At 48.8% G+C, this 19218-nt stretch overlaps 1 protein-coding gene and 1 pseudogene across 2 annotated transcripts in view; both read left to right on the top strand.

Annotated features, from left to right (window-relative positions):
- LOC309553175 (histidine--tRNA ligase, cytoplasmic-like) overlaps positions 1-19218 on the top strand; it is a 246276-nt gene that overhangs the window by 139856 nt on the left and 87202 nt on the right. The window lies entirely within an intron of this gene.
- Positions 1-19218, top strand: part of LOC309554608 (dead end protein homolog 1-like) — a 115113-nt pseudogene that overhangs the window by 46835 nt on the left and 49060 nt on the right. Inside the window, exon 3 of the transcript in view lies at positions 9055-9513. The product of the transcript in view is annotated as a dead end protein homolog 1-like (transcript). The remainder of the gene's footprint in view (positions 1-9054; positions 9514-19218) is intronic.

The following is a 19218-nucleotide window of genomic DNA, read 5'->3' as shown; positions in this document are numbered from 1 at the left end:
CACGCTGGTCTCTGCATTGAAAGGGGGCACGCTGGTCTCTGCATTGAAAGGGGGCACGCTGGTCTCTGCATTGAAAGGGGGCACGCTGGTCTCTGCATAGAAGGGGGCACGATGGTCTCTGCATAGAAGTGGGCACGATGGTCTCTGCTTTGAAAGGGGACACGCTGGTCACTCTGCATTGAAAGGGGGCACGCTGGTCTCTGCATTGAAGGGGGCACGCTGATCTCTGCATTGAAGGGGGCAAGCTGGTCTCTGCATTGAAAGGGGGCACGCTGGTCACTCTGCATTGAAAGGGGGCACGCTGGTCTCTGCATTGAAAGGGGGCACGCTGGTCTCTGCATTGAAAGGGGGCACGCTGGTCTCTGTATTGAAGGGGGCACGCTGGTCTCTGCATTGAAGGGGGCACGATGGTCTCTCTGAAAGGTATAGTACTCCGCGCTAGTGGTCTATCTGGATATAAGGCAAAAAAATGTGTGCAAAAATATATGTGCAAATGGGAAATGTGTAAAAATAATGTAAAATATAATATATATAATGTGTATATAAAAAAGATATGAGATATAGGCTGCAGCCTCCCTATATATTAGTCCGGAGACTAAAAATGTAAAATAAGAAAGGTAGGGTGGTGGCGCTGCCTAAAATTAGAAAGTGCTAGGAAATATACATATATAGTGCGAAGGAATAATATCAGTGATAAAAACTCAATATGCAGAAGTGTTTGTCATATAAAGTGACAAGTGCATATAAGTGTGATACGATGAGAATCTTTAGATGAATCAAGAATAAAACAGATATTAATAAATATATTAATAGTGCAAATCTAAAAGTGCATATCAAAAAAAGTGCTTGAGTGCATATGGAATCTCCCAACTATACCACACACCGTGGTATTGAGGTGCAATAAAGTGCCAATCAATATAAAATACAACGGATATATTCACAAAAGGTCCAATGTAAGTTAAATGTCTCTATGCCACATGCAGGGACTAAATGCAAAATGTAAAATTCCAAAATAGATAATAGGTGACAACACTCTGATAATGGCTGTAAGGAGTGACCCCGTGCTGGACAGTGAGGTGCTGGGTGATCCTTCTGGTAAAAAAACTCACTCACCAGAAACACCCACCCCACACAGGGGTATTAGGCGGGTGTGTAAAAGTATCCAGCGACCAGAGATTCTCGGTATCTCCCCTACTCCTGGATAAGGGCGTCCTGGAAGTGGTCTAGGAGATCCTATATGGAAGTATCCCTGGGGTAGTGGCGGGTCCTACTGAGCTCCTATTGCCAGGTAATGGTCCGGGATGTCCGCCGGGAATCACTCATAATAATGTACCAGGGAATAATAAATAGACAAGGCACATAGTGTGATACCGTCAGGGTAATTTAATAAAGCAAGATAGAGAGGTACTCACATAACAGGAGAAAATACAGGCATGTAATCGTGAGTCTGGAGCGCGGTGCGGTCCAAGCCTCGGTCTCGATCGTGAGAAGACCGGAAGTGACGATGGTCTCTCTGCATTGAAAGGGGGCACGCTGCTCTCTGCATTGAATGGGGACACGGCAAGCTGGTCTCTCTGCATTGAAAGGGGGCACGGCACGCTGGTCTCTGCATTGAAAGGGGGCACGGCACGCTGGTCTCTCTTCATTGAAAGGGGGTACACTGGTCACTCTGCATTGAAAAGGGGGCACAATGTGGTCTCTCTGCATTGAAAGGGGGCACACTGGTCACTCTGCATTGAAAAGGGGGCACGCTGGTCTCTGCATTGAAAGGGGGCACGCTGGTCTCTGCATTGAAGGGGGCACGCTCATCTCTGCATTGAAGGGGGCAAGCTGGTCTCTGCATTGAAAGGGGGCACGCTGGTCACTCTGCATTGAAAGGGGGCACGCTGGTCTCTGCATTGAAAGGGGGCACGCTGGTCTCTGTAATGAAGGGGGCACGCTGGTCTCTGCATTGAAGGGGGCACGATGGTCTCTGCATTGAAAGGGGGCACGCTGGTCTCTCTGCATTGAAAGGGGGCACACTGGTCACTCTGCATTGAAAAGGGGCACGCTGGTCACTGCATTGAAGGGGGCACACTACTATACCTTGATTACTAAAGACCTCTTTCACGCTTTTGTGACCTCAAAGTCACGCAATTTTTTACAGCGTTTCTTGCCGCAAAGCAATGCTAAATATATTTTTCTGTTTGCGCCCCCCCAAAAATTTTGAGCACCAGCCGCCACTATATAAATAAAACAATGAAAAATATGCGCATTGGAATTCGTTCATATTTTTTTTTAAACTATAGTCCGGCCCCCAACAGTGTCTGAGGGACTGTGATTTGGCCCCCTGTTTAAAAAGTTTGAGGACCCTTGCTCTAAGGGGTCTTTTACCTAGCAGAGCTCCTGTTGGATTGAGCTTCATGTTACCCAGTCATCTAAGTTTAGCCTTTGAAGTTTACGTTACTTTCTGGTTGCGTTCTTCCCACCCCTCATGCCTACACTGCTTTGGGACGTCCCATTCAGCTGAAGATGAGGCTGCGTCTGTCAAGAGATGATGGAGAAAACAAGATTTTTGTAAGATTTTACCATAAAATCTTTTTCTCTGAAGTCCATTGACAGACGCAGCAACCGCCCCTCCATTTTAGGGATGGTTTTTTTCTTCACTGCTTGCAACTAAACTAAATTTGCTGAACTGAGTGTGTGTGGGTTATAAGAAAAAAGAAAAGAGGGCGCACCGACCTAATGCATTACCATAAAAACCATTTATTAAAATGTTAAAAAAGTGTACAGAATACTCACAAAACTGGTGTGATCAACCACACATCAACATATCATGTACAATCTCCAAGGTAGCCAAGGTCCCAGATGTAGCGAATAAGCATGCAGATGGTCGCATGAGGCTGCTGTGGCTAGGCTGACGCGTTTCAGGGGCGAACCCCCTTCCTCAGAGCCAGAGAAATGCTGCCCCTGAAACGCGAAAGTTCGCCCCTGAAACGCTTCAGCCTAGCCACAGCAGCCCAATGCGACCATCTGCATGCTTATTCGATACATTTGGGATGTAGGTAGATGCGGTAGCAGAATGATCGTTCCGACCGCATGTCCGGCGGCCATTCTGCCGGAGCCTTCCATTCAGTCCTATGGGGAGCCATAGGAGCCATTTTCCCTGAATCATGCAGCCCACTCTGTCAGCACTTCCTTTTCCTCTGAAGCAGAACATCGGTGGTAACACTCTGCGGGGCTCTGCAGATTATCTCTCTCAATTACCTTCTGTATTGTCATTTCTGGCTCAGTTTTTTCTTCTCCTGTTTGGGGGTCTTTGTCACTGTAGCTGTAGCGGTGGGCTGCGCACTCCACAGCGGTCTTAAAGGGGCAGTATCAAATTTATTGCACTGTTGTTTTTTCGTCTGGAGCAATGGATTCTCAGGACAGCAAATTCCCTCCAACTCTGGTGGGGGACCCCAGTTCTCCTGTGGCCCCTCTGAGACCTGATTTGGCTGCTGTAGTGGCGACCTTGGTGTCCAATATGGAAATGCTGATGGCTGAACGTGCTGCTAAAAAGAGGCCCAGATTGTCTCTCTCTTCTGATTCAGATGGTGATATGGCTGCTGCAGCGAGCGTGCCCTTTTCAGGGTCCCACTCATCCTTGGACCCGCTGGGGTCTGAGGGGGAGGATGAGGTGGAGGGGGTTGATACTTCCTCCCCGGGGTCGCCTGAAGAGCGCACGACCATGGATGAATTGATTGTTTCTGTAAAGGAAACACTACATTTGGAGGATGAGCCCAGTCCTCCGGGCATTGTGTCCTCGTTTGGGACACACAGGACCCGCAAGTCGGCGCAGGTTTTTCCCTGTCCCGCTGAGTTTCATTACACTGTTAATGAACTGTGGCGCACTTTAAAACGTCCATTCCTGGTACCTAGTCGGTTCAAATTGCTTTATCCTTTTGCGCCGGCTACGGAATCACGATGGTGTGTGCCTCTGCAGGTAGATCATACTGTGGCAGTCTTAAACAAGGCTACCTTGGTTCCTTCAGAGGATACCCCGGTTTTTCGGGATCCCACGGACCGGCGGTTGGAGTCCCTAGCACGCCATTCCTATACGGTGGCGGGCTCGTTGCTCAAACCCATTTTCGCGTCCGTTTTGGTGGCTCAGGCGGTGGCTGATTGGACTAAGGTGCTTAGGAGCAACCTCGTGTCTGATGCTGTTCCACCTGCCCGGCTGGATATGGTGGATCAAATTCACCAAGGAATCATGTATTTGTGTGATGCGGCCTTAAATGAGGCCCCTTTGGCAGCACGCCTGTCCAGTGTCTCGGTACTTAACCATCCACTAATCTGACTGAAGAGCTGGTCGGCTGACCAGTCCTCGCGGAAAACAGTTGCTGATTTTCCCTATGCTTGTTCTCGCCTTTTTGGCGAGGCGTTGGATACCCTGGTAAAAGGCGTCACAGGGGGCAAGAGCACTATGCTGCCCCAGAACCCGAAGAACAAGTCCTTTCGTGGCAAGCGGGGTTCGGCGTCTCGATCCAATCAGGGGTCCTTTTGTGCCTTTCGGAACCAATCGAAGGGCAAGCCCTTCAAGGGCCAGGGTAACCAGAAGAAGCCCTGGGCGGGCAAGCAGAAGTCGGGCAATGCCGGCTCGGCGGGTCAGTCCGCCTCCGCCTGAAGGGGCGCCCTCACCCAATTCCGGGGTGGGGGGACGTTTGCGCGGTTTCCTCCAACCTTGGCTGCTCCGGGTTTCGGACAGGTGGGTTCAGGAAATTGTTCGATCAGGATACAAGATCGAATTCCTATCCTGACCAGGGAACAGATTTTTTGCCTCAAATCTTCATTTGCCTCCTGGGCGTCTGCAGGATCTGCACCAAGCGGTACGGGACCTTCTTGCTCAGGGGGTGATTGTCCCGGTGCCTCATCGGGACAGGTTTCGAGGATTTTATTCAAATCTGTTCACTGTGCCCAGGAAGGAGAGCAAAGTACATCCAATTCTGGACCTGAAAGCGCTGAACCGCTTCGTGCGAGTTCGAAAGTTTTGAATGGAGTCTCTCTGTTCGGTGGTGGCCTCCCTAAATCCAGGAGAATTCCTGGCCTCGATAGATCTGAAGGATGCGTATCTGCACATCCCCATTTTCGAGGGTCACCAGAGGTACCTTCGGTTTGCTATCGCAGAGGACCACTATCAGTTTGTGGCGTTACCTTTCGGTCTCGCTTCGGCTCCAAGGGTTTTTACCAAGGTGCTGGCGCCGGTTCTGGGCCTGTTGAGGGCACAGGGCATTGCGGCTTAGGGGTACCTAGACGATCTTCTTCTGAGATCGAGTGTCAGCCAAGACCTTCTGCGCGATCTGTCCACCAAGGTACAGACGCTACAGGAGTTCGGATGGACCATCAACGTTCAGAAATCGACGTTGTCGCCAACGGTTCGTCTACCCTATCTGGGAATGATTCTGGACTCTGCTCAGGCAAAAGTGTTCTTACCGGAGGACAAACTCCGGACCTTGCAGGACGAGATCAGGTCCCTCAGGGACAATCCGTCCTTGTCACTCAGGACATGTATGCGGGGCCTGGGGGTTGATGGCTTCGGCCTTCGAGGCGATACCCTTTGCTCAGTTTCACACGCGGGCTCTCCAGGCGGAGATCCTGGCCAGGTGGGACAGACTGCCTTAGTCCCTGGATCTGGTTGTCTCATTGAGTCGTCAGACCAGGTTGGCTCTTCTGTGGTGGCTCCAGTCCCCGACGGTGTCGGAAGGCAAGTCATTCCGTCCGTTATTGTGGACGGTGATTACCACGGATGCCAGCCTGTCGGGCTGGGGTGGCGTCCTGGGAAACCTGTCTGCCCAGGGCACTTGGTCAGGGAGGAGTCCTCTCTCCCGATAAATATGCTGGAATTGCGAGCGATAAAACTCTGTCTCTTCCAGTGGTCTGACCGACTTCGGGGCCGTCCTGTTCGGGTACAGACGGACAATGGTACCGCGGTGGCTTACATCAACCACCAAGGGGGCACCAGGAGTGCCCGGGCGGCCCGGGAGGTGACCGACATTCTGTCGTGGGCCGAGACTCATGTCCCGGCGATTTCAGCAGTTCACATTCCGGGTGTGGAGAACTGGCAGGCCGACTATCTGAGCCGCCAGACCCTGGACCAGGGGGAATGTTCCCTGCACCCAGAAGTCTTCCAAATGCTGTGTGCGAAGTGGGGATCCCCGGACGTGGATCTGTTCGCATCTCGGTTAAACCAAAAGGTGGAAAGGTTCGTGGCAAGAACGCGCGATCCTCTGGCAGACGCCTCGGATGTGTTGGTGGCCCCTTGGCATCAGTATCGTCTGATGTATGCCTTTCCCCCGATGCAGTTACTATCCAGGTTCCTCCGCAGGTTAGCCTCCGATCCGCACCTGGTGATTCTGGTGGCGCCGGACTGGCCACGCCGGTCCTGGTACCCAGACGTTGTTCACCTGGCAGTGTCGCCTCCGTGGCGGCTGCCAATGCGGGAAGATCTCCTGTCTCAGGGTCTGATCTTCCATCCTGCTTTACAGTCGCTGGCTTTAACGGCCTGGCTGTTGAGACCCAGGTCCTGAGGGATAGGGGTCTCTCCTCTGAGGTCATCCCTACCCTTGTCAAGGCTAGGAAGACCTCCTCTGGTAAAATCTATTACCGTACCTGGAAGGCCTATTTCGCCTGGTGTGAGTCCAGGGGGTTCTCCCCTCGCTGGTACTCGGTGTCGAGAGTTTTGGCCTTCCTCCAGTCTGGGGTGGACCAGCGCCTGGAGCTGACCATGATAAAAGGCCAGGTGTCCGCACTGGCTGTTCTTTTCCAACGCCCTGTGGCGTCTCATTCCTTGGTTCGCACCTTCATTCAAGGTGTGCGACATTTGGCTCCTCCCAGGAAGGAGCCCTTACCTCCATGGGACTTGAACTTGGTTCTGTCCGTGTTACAGAGTACTCTGTTTGAAAACATACGGAAGATATCGTTGCCTTTGCTGTCCAAGAAGGTTGCCTTTTTGGTGGCGATCACTTCGTCTCGCAGGGTATCAGAACTGGCGGCGTTATCTTGCCGTTCTCCGTACTTGGTGATTCACGATTATAAGGTGGTTTTGCGTCCGCAACCCTCCTTCCTTCCTAAGGTGATTTCTGAGTTCCACATTAATGAGGACATTGTCCTGCCTTCGCTTTGTACGAAGCCTAAACATCCTAAGGAGGTGGCTCTGCATTCCTTGGATGTTGGCAGGGCGATCAGGGTTTACCTGTCGTCTACGGAATACTTTCGGAAGACGGATTCCCTCTTTGTCCTTCCTGAGGGACCTCGGAAGGGCATGGCTGCGTCTGCAGCGACTATTGCCAAATGGATCAGACAGACCATTGAACAGGCTTATGCTTTGAAGGAACGGGTTCCACCCTTCCCTGTTAAGGCGCACTCTACCAGATCTGTGAGTGCGTCCTGGGCCTATTGACATCGAGCCTCGGTGGCCCAGGTGTGCAAGGCTGCGACTTGGTCGTCGGTGCACACTTTTTCCAAATTCTACATAGTAGATGTTCTGGCGTCAGCTGATGCCTCCTTTGGCCGCAAGGTTCTCAGTGCGGCAGTGCCATGAAGGACCCTTGTTTTTTTTTATGGGTCCCTGGCTGTTGGTGTTTGCTTTCCTGGGCTGTTGCTCCTGTCGAGCATTGTTTTCTGTTGCCCAGCAGGTTCTCTTACTGTGCATGTAAGATTCCTTTCTCTGATGTGGGTACTGCGTTGCCTTTTCTATGGTTGCGTCTCCCACCCCTCATGTCTATACTGCTTTGGGACATCCCAACAGTGATGACTTAGAGGCGGCGGCGACTGTCGGAGGACGTAAGAGAAAACTGAATTTTTGTAAAATCTTACCTGTAAAATTCCTTTCTCTGAGTCCTCCGACAGTCGCCGCCCCCGCCCGTCTTTTGGGGTTGTGTTCTTATTACCTACTGCTATGCTACCAAACTGAGTTGGGAGTGGTCACTGCAGGGGGGTATTGACCAGATGGGACAGCCCCCATGGGTGTGTATATGCAAACGCCTTTGTTCTTTTGACTAAGTCTTTATGCCTAGCTACTCCTGCAGAGCGGAAGTCAATACCCAACAGTGATGACTTAGAGGCGGCGGCGACTGTCGGAGGACTCAGAGAAAGGAATTTTACAGGTAAGATTTTACAAAAATTCAGTTTTTTTCCCCTCCCAGTTGGTTTTGGACACCCTTGATCCTGAAGGGGGCAGCAAGACCGGCAGCCTTTTTTAATATCTGAGTTTGAAGTGTACCTCTCTCTACTCTGACAGACTCTACTTAAGCGCAAGAGATTTTGCTTTACTACTGTGTGTGGGTTATGCCTGTGGGGACAGCCCTGTGGGCATGTACATCTAAATTTTTTTCCTGCCTAGACTACTCCTGCAGGGAGGAGCATAACCCATTTAGTCGGTGAAGATGAGGCTGTGTCTGTCAATGGACTTCAGAGAAAAAGATTGTACGGTAAGATCTTACAAAAATCTTTTTTCTTCACTGAACTGCAACTCCATTTATAACATTTGTATCATGTTCTTTTCTGGATTTTTGGCTGATATTCTCTCTATTTAAAATACACCTATGATAAAAATTTTGATTCTGTGCAAGCAAAAATGCAGTTTATTTTCCTTGCATGTCCCCCTCACAACTAGGGCAGCTGCACTTCGGGGGAGGGGGGAGGGGGGGGGACTTGCAGTGCACACTATTTACCTTTAGTAAATCATCCCCAGAGTGTTGCTCTGAGAACAGTTTTTTTTGAACTGCGATTTCAAGCAACTCTAATGAAATTGTGAGATGTAGAGCTCTACGTGTTGCTGGAAAGAGTGCCTGGAAACTTTTGAATTTGTAACACCTGAAGTGTAAGAATTCTTGCAGCCTCTAAGGTATTGAAGACAGCAAAGTTGAACTCAGACCTCCAACCCCTCAGCAACAGTTGCTTTAATTGGTTAATATTTCCTTTTTTATGCTTTAACTTTGCATTCAGCTAGTAAAAAATGGTGATCAGTTTGGTAAAAAATGCATCTGGTCCTAGTCTTTAATGTACATTTTCATATTACCACATTTATATTTGCAGGCTGGGTTGGAGACGCTCCTCCACTGGGGACAGAAATTTTTATTAACCATCTCCCTCAAATCTATGAAGATAAAATAATTCCACTTTTTCAAACTGCTGGAACATTGTACGAGTTTCGTCTTATGATGAATTTTAGTGGACTTAATCGAGGGTTTGGTTTTGCCCGATATACCACAGTGCATCATGCAGAGCTTGCGGTCTCCATGTTTCATGGATATGAGATTCTACCTGGCTGGAAGATTGTAGTCTACAAAAGCATTGAAAAATGTCATCTGGAGCTGGATGGTCTGCCATGTGTCCTGGACAAAGTCTGTCTTAGAAGTGTCCTGAATGAAATAACTGTTGACCTGGAGAAAGTGTCTCTCTTCGCTAGCCCTAACATGGAGATGAAAAATCTTGCAATCTTGAAATACAGTTCCCACCAAGCTGCCTCCATAGCAAAAGGAATCCTGTGTAAAGGTTTATACTTTATTTTTTATTAAAAAAAATATATTTTGTTTTGTTCAAAACAGCTACTCAAGTTTTGATTTTTAGTGGAGATGTTCTGAAATTGGTGGTTCTACTTAGAGCATTTTGTTCTTCCTATTTTTATTGCGTTCTACTCCATGCATTCATTGGGGAAATTACTTCTCCCTTGCAACATAGGAAATGTCTTTAAATAGGACACAACAATTAAATAATAGATTGAAAAGACCACTGTAGCCTACAAGTGTTAGCGAAGTTCAAATTAAAGAGGGAAACTGTAAAGGGAAAATTAAACTGGAGATACCTTTTGAATTGACTTGGGAAGATGGTTTACTCAGTATTTTTTAAAAAAAAATATATATTGCGCTTTTGTTTAACGGACAAAGCTCCTGATTCTTAACATTTTGGGTTATGCTGCCCCTACAGGAGTAGGACACTAGGCAGGAAAAAGCTTGACTATGCCTAGGGGCAGTCCGGGGGGGGGGGGGGGGGGGCATTTAGTTTTTTTTTTTCTGCCAAATCTAGAGTAAGGACCTAGTTCCTTGCTGGGATCTCTGGTCCTGGCGATTTTTTTTTTTTTTTTTAAATCATCTTTTTGCTATTTTGTTTCTGTGAGAATCTACAATCAATTGCCGGACTGGACGATGGATAATCTAGATCCAGAGGGTCCTCCCAATCTGGCCAGTGAGCGTGTGCAGACCGCAGCTCTGCGCTAGGTTGGCCGTGACATAGCCCCACTGGACAGGGGCGAGAATGAATACGGCCTGGCCTCAGCCTGAGTCCCAGCGTTTCTCCTGACTGACAGCACCCACATTACGATGGAGTGGTGGTCTGTCTGGAGTGGTGCCCTTCCTGTTCCTGATATGGTAAGTAGCTGTTGTCCCCTCCCCCCCCCCCACTCCTGGAGGGTTTTGGGGTCGGCGTGGGACCCCCCCAGGTTCCCATCCTTCGAGCCCCTCCTAAAATTTCGGTGGTCACTGTGGGTCTTTGCCTCCCCCCCCCTCCCTAGGTTAGGTTATAAGCTGGCTTTTTTCACATGCTCTACGGGGGGCTGGTTGGAGTTTCAGCTGACCGGGTTTTTCCCGGCGCACAAGGGGGGGATTGAGCAGGGTTCCCTGCCAACCTGGGGGTTGGGGACTGGGGCAGGGATGTCCTCTGAATTCCCTGCGATGGTTGTTTGGCTGGGGAAGCAGATAGTTTAGCATCTGTGGGTATGCGCCTCATGTGGCTGGATCTGGCAGAAATTTTAAGTTGCGGCCTACTAGTTGGAAACATCTGCTGGGCTGGGATCCGTGGCCTTGAGGCTGGGCCTCCACAAAAATTTAGGCTGCGGCCTGCTAGGCCATGTGGTCAGCTTGGCACCTCCTTTGGAAGGGATGGCGCTGTGGGGGCGCTTCTTTTTTTAATGACGGCCTTGCCATATTGTGTGCGGCACGTGCTCCTTTTAGAACTGGAGGACCCTCAGGGTACCCTGCCTGCACGTCTGCATCATGGCGGGGCGGCCCTCTTTTAAGGGAGCCATTTCCTATTATGCACTCTATGGAGGGCTCCGAGGGCCACCCCCTTGTTTTTTGCGGGGTCCAGTTGGTGGTCCATTTGTGGGCCCTTGGTCAGCGTCCCCTTTGCGGGATCGCAGTTGGCGGCCACCCCTGATTGTTTTCCGGGTGAGCTTAGTATATAGCGACCCTACTGGGTCTGTGTCCACGCACCCCGAGTGCTCAGATAGTGAGAATGATTCCTCTGCTCCTCTAGCCGTGCATGAAAAGGTGCTGGTGGATGCACTGTTTGTGTCAGTGTGTGACACTTTAAAAATGGAGGTTGCTGCTGATGCTGCATTGGAGGCATCGGTCCCTTTTGGCACCCACAGGCCTTCCAAAGCAGTGAGGGTGTTCCTTTTTCCGCTTACTTTAATAGTGTCACAAAACAGTGGGGTTGTCCAAAACGCAGTGGTTTCTAAGCACTTTTTGCTTTCGGTGTGCTTTTATGAGGATTGACCGCGTTAAAGGTCCCACCTGTGGTGGACTAGTCATTTTGAAGGTTAAATAAAGCTACCTTAATTTCGGTTGAGGAGTCCATGGCCTTTAAATATCCAGTTGATAGGAGGGCGGAAGCTCTGGCCCGCCATGTGTTCACTGTGGCTGGTTCAACACTTAGGCCGGTATTTAGGCCGGTATTTACTATTGCCCTGGTGTCTTAAGCTCTGTTTAGAGTGGGCTAAACTTTTACGCTGGGACCGGGAGGGCAAACGACTTTCCCCTGTTTTGCTGATCAGTTGGTCCAGGAGCTACAGTTTATCTGTGATGCCTCTTTGGATGAGGCTCCTTGATTTCTAGGCTGTCTGTATCAGCAGTGGTCCTTCGGCGTATTATCTGGCTGAAAAAATGTTCTGCAGACCAGACTTCTAAGAAGGCCTCATCTGATCTCCCACTTGTAGGGGATTGCCTGTTTAGAGCTTCCTTGGATGAAATTGTTAAGGGTCTCACAGGGGGGAGGAGTACTCTTCTTCAGGCTACCAAGGGCAAGGTGCTCCTCAGCTCATAGAGTTTTTTTTGTCCCTCAGGTTCTCAAGACAAGGGGATCAAAAGTCAGGACCTCCCTGGTATAGGACACGTGGGTACATGAAGTTATTCGGTCAGGCTACAAGATCGAGTTCGGTCATATCCTCCGGAAAGGTTCTTCCCTTGTGACCTGTACTTGTCCCCAGATCACTTATGGTCTCTTTGGGGTAATGCAAGACTTGTTTCTTTTTAAGGGGTGATTGTTCCTGTTCTGATTTCGGAACGCAGGGTACGTCCAATTCTGGACCTCAAGGCGCTAAACTGCTTGTGAGTACAGAATTTCCACATGGAGTCTATTCACATGGTAGTGGCGTCCCTACATCAGGGGGATTTCTTCTCGTGTCTGTTGACCTCAAGGACGTCTACCTGCACATTCTAAGGTGCCGTTAACCAACGCTTCCTCCACTTTGTTGTGGGCGAGGAGCATTATCGATTTGTGGTGTGGACCTTTGGTCTTGCCTCCGCTCCTTGGGTCTTCACAAAAGTGGTGGCCCCTGTGCTGGCATTTTTTGAGTAAGCGGGGGATCGTAGTACTGGGGTACCTGGACGATCTTCTGTGAGCGGAGTCTCCAACTGCTCTGATGGACAACTGGAGACTGCTCTGCGAACTCTAAGGGAAGTTCAGTTGGCTTCTGAACCTTCAGGAGTCTGCTTTGGTTATGTCCACCAAAACTGGACTATCTGGGTCTGACTCTGGACTTTGCCTCAGCCAGAGTGTTTCTTCCTGTGGAAAAACTCCAGACATTGCTGAACAGAAGCTGAATTGCCTCCTGCAGACAGTCATCCCAAGGACCGATCTTCCATCCTGCTTTACAGTTGCTAGGTTTGATGGCTTGGTTGTTGAACGCCAGGTGCTGAAGGGTGGAGGTTTGTCGATGATTCCTATGCTGTTGATAGCTAGGAAATCTACTTCTAGGAAGATTAACATTGCGTGGTGTGAGTCTCTTGGGATTCATCCTAGCTCATTCTTGGTGGATCGGATTTTAACCTTTCTTCCACAGAGGTTTGCACAGAAATTGGCCTGGAGTACCATAAAGGGCCAGGTATCGGCTTTAGCAGTCTTTTTCCAACAACCTTTGGCCTCACACTCCCTGGTGCATTCCTTTCTTCAGGGTGTCCGACATTTTGGTTCCTTCATTGTGGGGTCCATTGCCGCCCTGGGATCTTAATGTGGTGCTCTACAGAAGCCTCCCTTTGAAAATATTTGGAAGGTTTCCCTGGTTGTGCTGCGACAGAAGGTGGCCTTTTTTGGTGGCTATCACCTCTGTGCGCAGGGTGTCGGAACTGGCGGAGTTATGTCCACCTTATTGGTGATTCACAAGGATAAGGTGGTGCTTCACCCCTGTGCATTCTTTCCTAAGTTGGTCTGACTGTCATTTAAATCAAGTCGTGGTGTTGCATTCCCTTTGTCCCAGGCAAAACATCCAAATGGAAATTGTCTTGCATGCCTTGGATGTGGTCGGGGCAATTGGGGTGTACCTAGCAGCTACGGAGTCTTTTAGGAAGTCATGCTCTTTGTGCTTGCGCACAAACCTCACATAGAGTTATCTGCTTCTTCTGCGATCATTTCCAGATGGATCAGACAGACGGTGGTTCAGGCCTATTGCATCAGGGGCAGGTTCCTCCTTTTCCCTGTCAAGGAGCACTCGACTAGGGTGCTTAGTGAATCCTGGGCTTCTGTCATCAAGCTTCAGTAACGCAGGTTTGCAAGGCGGCCACCTGGTAGGCAGTGCACACTTTCACAAAATTCTATAAAGTGAATGCTTTGGCATCTGCGGATGCTTCTTTTGGCTCCAAGGTTTTGCTGGCTGCTGCTTGGAGGACCTGGTCCTCTTTGAGGGTGTATTTTTTTCAAGTGAGCTCTAGTTGTTTATGGTTGAGGTCCAGCCTGGTTAGCATTGGGAATTTTTTTTTCTGCTTTTTTCCCACCCCTCATGTTTAACACTGATTTGGTACGCCCCGATGGTTAAGAATCAGGAGCTGTTTTGACAATGAACGATAGGTAAAATGGGATTTTTGACTTACCGTAAAATCCATTTCTCTGATGTTCATTGATGGACACAGCACCCACCTCTGTTCTGACACTGCTTGTAACAAAACTGAGTGCCTAATAGCTGAGAGTGGGTGTATACCCCCTGGGACTGCCCACAGGCATAGTCAGACTTTTTCCTGCCTAGTGTAGGGGGCAGTATAACCCAATGGTTAAGAAGAATCGTGAGCTGTGTCCGTCAAGAACACCAGAGAAATGGATTTTTTGGTAAGTCAAAAATCCAGTTTTTTAAAAAAAGGTTTAAGGCTTTACCTAACCGCAATCAATGCTGCTTGAGCAGCGCAGTTGATTGGCACAATCGACTGTTGCGCTCTGTTTTGTAAATTAAGGTTATGCTGTCTATAGCATGTTGCTAGCACAGGGTATATTAACCTTTGCTGCCATCAACAGTACCTATTTAAAAAAAGTTTATGTAGGTTGTATGTATGCATGCAACATGTAACCTGCAGCCATGCATGTTGTATGTAGGTAGCATGTAGGTTGCATTATCGGTGGGAGTCTAGTGGCTTGGATATAGCATAGTGGGTAACAAAGCAGCAGCAGGATCCTGGACCCATTATAATTGGAGGATATCAGCTCAGGGGTGGCAGTGCTGGAGCAGGCGCCCTCTCCCAGCTTCCAGGGGAGTGGCGGCTCCAGGAAGAAGGGGTGCTGAGATTCAGGAAAGGTTAGCCAGGTTGTGGTAGTGGGGGACTCAATCATCAAGAGGACAGAGAGGGCAATCTGTTGAAAAGATGGCGGTAGCCGCACAGTATGTTGTTTACCGGGCGCTCGAGTTCGGCACATCGCGGATCGGGTAGACAGATTATTGGGCGGGGCTGGGGATGACCCAGCGGTCATGGTGCATGTGGGCACTAATGACCAAGTAAGAGGAAGGTGGAGGATCCTAAAGAACGATTTTAGGGACTTAGGCTGAGGAATCGGTGTAGGAAGGAGGGGTTTGGGTTCCTGGAGAACTGGGCTGACTTCTCAGTCGGCTACTGGCTCTTTAGTAAGGATGGGCTGCACCTTAATGGGGATGGTACAGCTCTTTTGAGGAGAAAGATGGCCACCAAGTTGGAGGGGCTTTTAAACTAGGAGATGGGGGGGAGGGCTCAGAAGTAGAGTCAGTCAGGAGGGAGCAAAGTACAGAAGGCAGTATTAAAGTCAGCAGCGACAGTAGTTCCATAACGTCAATGGGGGGGGGGGGGTCTGTGCGGGAAAACCTCAGACCAAACAGGAATAAAAATAATCACTTGGTTCGATTTCCCCCCCCCCCCTCACATGACTGGCTGGCCGGCCAATATCCAAGGGTATTCGGTGTACCGGAAGGACAGGGTAGGAAAAAGAGGGGGAGGGGTATGTCTCTATGTCAAGAATAATGTAAGGGTGATAGAGAGGAGTGATATTATGGAAGGGATGAATATGGAGTTAGAATCCATATGGGTAGAACTCCGCAGGGAAGAAGAAAAGAGAAAAGTAATTGTGGGGGTTTGCTATAGGCCACCCAACCAAAGGGAGGAGGTAGAGCTGGAATTTATATCACTGTTGGGAAAAGTGTCAAAACTGGGATCAGTCATCATATTGGGGGACTTCAATTATCCCGACATTGACTGGGAAGAGGGGACTACACACACACAGAAGGCCCGTCTATTCATGGAAACCTTACAGGACAACTACATGTCTCAGTTGTTGGATTCTTCTACTAGAGAAAATGCAGTGCTGGATCTATTGATCACTAATGACCCAGACCTAATCTCATTGGTAGGAGTCCAGGACAACATGGGCTCTAGCGATCACAGGATGATCACATTTAGCGTAAATAACAATATAACAAGGCAAGTGGGGAACTTAAGAACCCTAAACTTCAGAAGGGCAAACTTTCCCAAATTGTGCTCCATGATGGAAAGGGTAAACTGGGACCTAACCGTAGGAACACTGACCACGGAGGAAAAATGGGATTGCTTTAGGAACATATTAAACAAATGCATCTCGCAGTGCATTCCTATGGGAAATTAATTTAAAAGAGACAAAGCCAAACCTGGCTGGCTAAACCGTAATGTTAAAAAACGTATTAAGGGAAAAAAAATGGCCTTCAAGAAATATAAATCAGAGAGCACAGTATCGGCCTTTAACCACTTTACTACCAGTCACGTAACCTCTACGTCGGCTGACTTTGAGTGGTTATACCGGGATGATGCCTCTAGCTAGAGGCATCATCCCGGTACCGTTGTTTGAAGCCGACGGTCGGCTTTCCGTCGGTAACGATCGATGCGGCTCGGGAGCCGCTCGATCGTTACCCGGGGGGGCGGGAGGGGACGTCCCCCCCCTCCCGCCGCCTTCCGCGGCTTTGCTCGGGGCTACCGTCCCACCGGGAGCCCCGAGCACCCAGCCGGCACGTCCGCCGGCTGGATGGAGTCCCGATGAATGCCGGAAACGGCATCGATCGGGTCTCCGATGACGTAACCCGGAGGCGGCGTCCATGACGTCACGTCCGGGTTACTGTGCTGCAAAAGGCGGCAGATTTGAAAAACGGCTGTATGCAAAAATGCCGTTTTCGGCGTTTTGCATACAGGGAAGTGTAGTGGAGGGGTCTAGGGTCTTTTAGACCCTCGATCCCTCCATAAAGTGTACCTGTCACGACATATTGCTGTCACCAGGGATGTTTACATTGCTTGTGACAGCAATAAAAGTGATCAGATTTTTTTTTTTTTTAAAAACCTGTAATAAAGTTTAAAAAAAAAGAAAAAATAAATAGGAAAAAAAAAAAAAAAAAAATTTAGCCGTCCCCGTCACCGTTAGCTCGCGCACAAAAAAAAACGTATACGCAAGTCGAGCCGCAAATGAAATCGCTGTTCAAACCACACATGTGAGGTATCGCCGCGATCGCCAGAGCGTGGGCAATAATTAAAAAAAAAGAGCTACACTCTAACTCTAAACTGGTAACCGTTAAATAAATTTAAAGCGTCGCAGATTGAGATCTCTATTGACCGTAGTTTGTCGCCATCCCACGGGGGGGCGCAATTTTAAACCGTAACATGTTTGGTATCTATTTACTCGGCGTGACATCATCTTTCACAATATACAAAAAAAATGGGCTAACTTTACTGTTTAGTATTTTTTAAATGCAGTGAAATGTGATTTTTCAAATTTTTTCCAAAAAAATGGCGTTTTAAAGACCGCTGCGCAAATACCGCGTGACAAAAAATTTTGCAATGACCGACATTTTATTCTCCAGAGTCTTTGCTAAAAAAATATATATAATGTTTGGGGGTTCTAAGTAGTTTTCTAGGAAAAAATACTGGTTTTAACTTGTGAACAAAAAGTGTCCGAAATAGGGCTGGGGCTAAAGTGGTTAAGCAATACAAGGAGGCAAATAAGAAAAGTAAATACAAAATCAAAATGGCTAAAATCAACATTGAGAGACAAATAGCGGAGGATAGTAAAAAAAAAAACCAAAGAAATTCTTTAAATATATCAACAGCAAAAAAACAAGGGCAGAGCATATTGCACACATGGTTAACGATGATGGGAGGATGGTTACAGAGGACACTGAAAAGGCAACCGTGCTGAACGCCTTTTTCTCGTCAGTCTTTACTCAGGAAAAGGAGGGGTACACTGACCACGACTATATGGTTAGTAGTAATACACGGGACTTGCCACTATGGCTAACAGAGGGTGAAATTAGGGAAAGGCTGGATAAAATTACCACAAATATATCCCGGTCTTCTACATCGTTGTATTGGGGTGTGGTCAGGCAATGGTGCCGTAGAGTCTAATTTCCACATGGCTCCGTTATCCAAGAGGTGCTACCGCCCTGTGCAGCTAGTGATTTCCCTCCCTCCTCTATGCCTGGTGCTGCGAGAGTTCAGGGGACTCAGGCAGACAGCAGCAGAGCCGATATTTCGGCATATTTTTTGAGACATACCCCTCTGACTGGTCAGTCAGCAAAGGACCGCTCCAAGATGGCGCCAACCCACCCGCCCGCAGCAGGACATGCAGCTTGTAAACGGATTGAGAAGGGAAGCGCCCCTCTGATGGAGACACAGGACGCCCGTGCAAAGAGTCCACACCATTCAGCCTCCCCAATGGCACCCCATCTGGAAGGTGCGGCGGTGTCTCCAATTCAGTCAGCCCTGACATGGCGGTCTAAGACTATGGAATGGCAGGAAATCCTCGCTACCATACCCACTAAACAAGACATCACAGAGATGGCAGCATCCATCGTAAGTACTCTTACTCAAGAGATTAACTCACTTAAACAACAAATAGATTACACAGAAAACAGAGTGGAAGTGGTAGAATCAGGACACACCATATTATCTTCCAAAGTAACTGCTCTAGAAACTTCAAATACAGTCATACAAAGGCAGATACAAATCCTGCAATTGCAACAAGATGATGCAGAAAATCGCAGCAGACGAAATAATGTTCGGCTACGTGGAATCCCAGAGCTAATCCAGGGCCCAGAATTGAGGTCTAAAATAACCGCAATTTTTAATGAGCTCTTGGAGCGACCCCCCACAGAGGCAATAGAACTTGACCGGGTCCACAGAGCACGTGCCCCCCGAAGTCTAGGCAAAGACCACCCACGGGATGTGCTAGTAAGAGTACATTTTTTCTCTATTAAGGAAGAGATCATGAGGAAAGCCTGGGCAAAGGGTCCTATGGAAAATGGGGGGTTTACCATACGCTTACTCCCAGATCTTTCCCGGCGCACATTAAAGATGAGGGCCCTCCTGAAGCCTCTATTGGAGGTAATACGCTCAGTGGGAGCTACTTATCATTGGGGGCACCCCTTCCACCTGGTCGTTCAGAAGGGGGGTCCTCTTATGTCTTACTTTGGTTGGACCAAGCACCGGGACTCTTCACCTTTTTGGGCACCCCACCAATCCTTATCCCTGACTGGCTAGAGGAACCCCGTAACCAACCTTCTTTAACCCCCCTTTTCAATAGATCTCAATATTTAAGGGACCAGCAACAACATGGAACTGATATCTCTAGAAACATACGAGAAGATCCCGGGCCTACTGTGTGAAAAGATCAAATCAATAATATTATGTGTATAATACTCTTAGAAGCCTTTTGATATCTTTGGGCCCCTTAGGCAGG

This window comes from Pelophylax lessonae, assembly GCF_965119305.1.
Source record: "Pelophylax lessonae genome assembly, chromosome: 4".
Taxonomy (NCBI): Eukaryota; Metazoa; Chordata; class Amphibia; order Anura; family Ranidae; genus Pelophylax; species Pelophylax lessonae.
The sequence above is the reverse complement of the archived record's forward strand: the minus strand, read 5'-3'. Positions and strand labels throughout refer to the sequence as shown.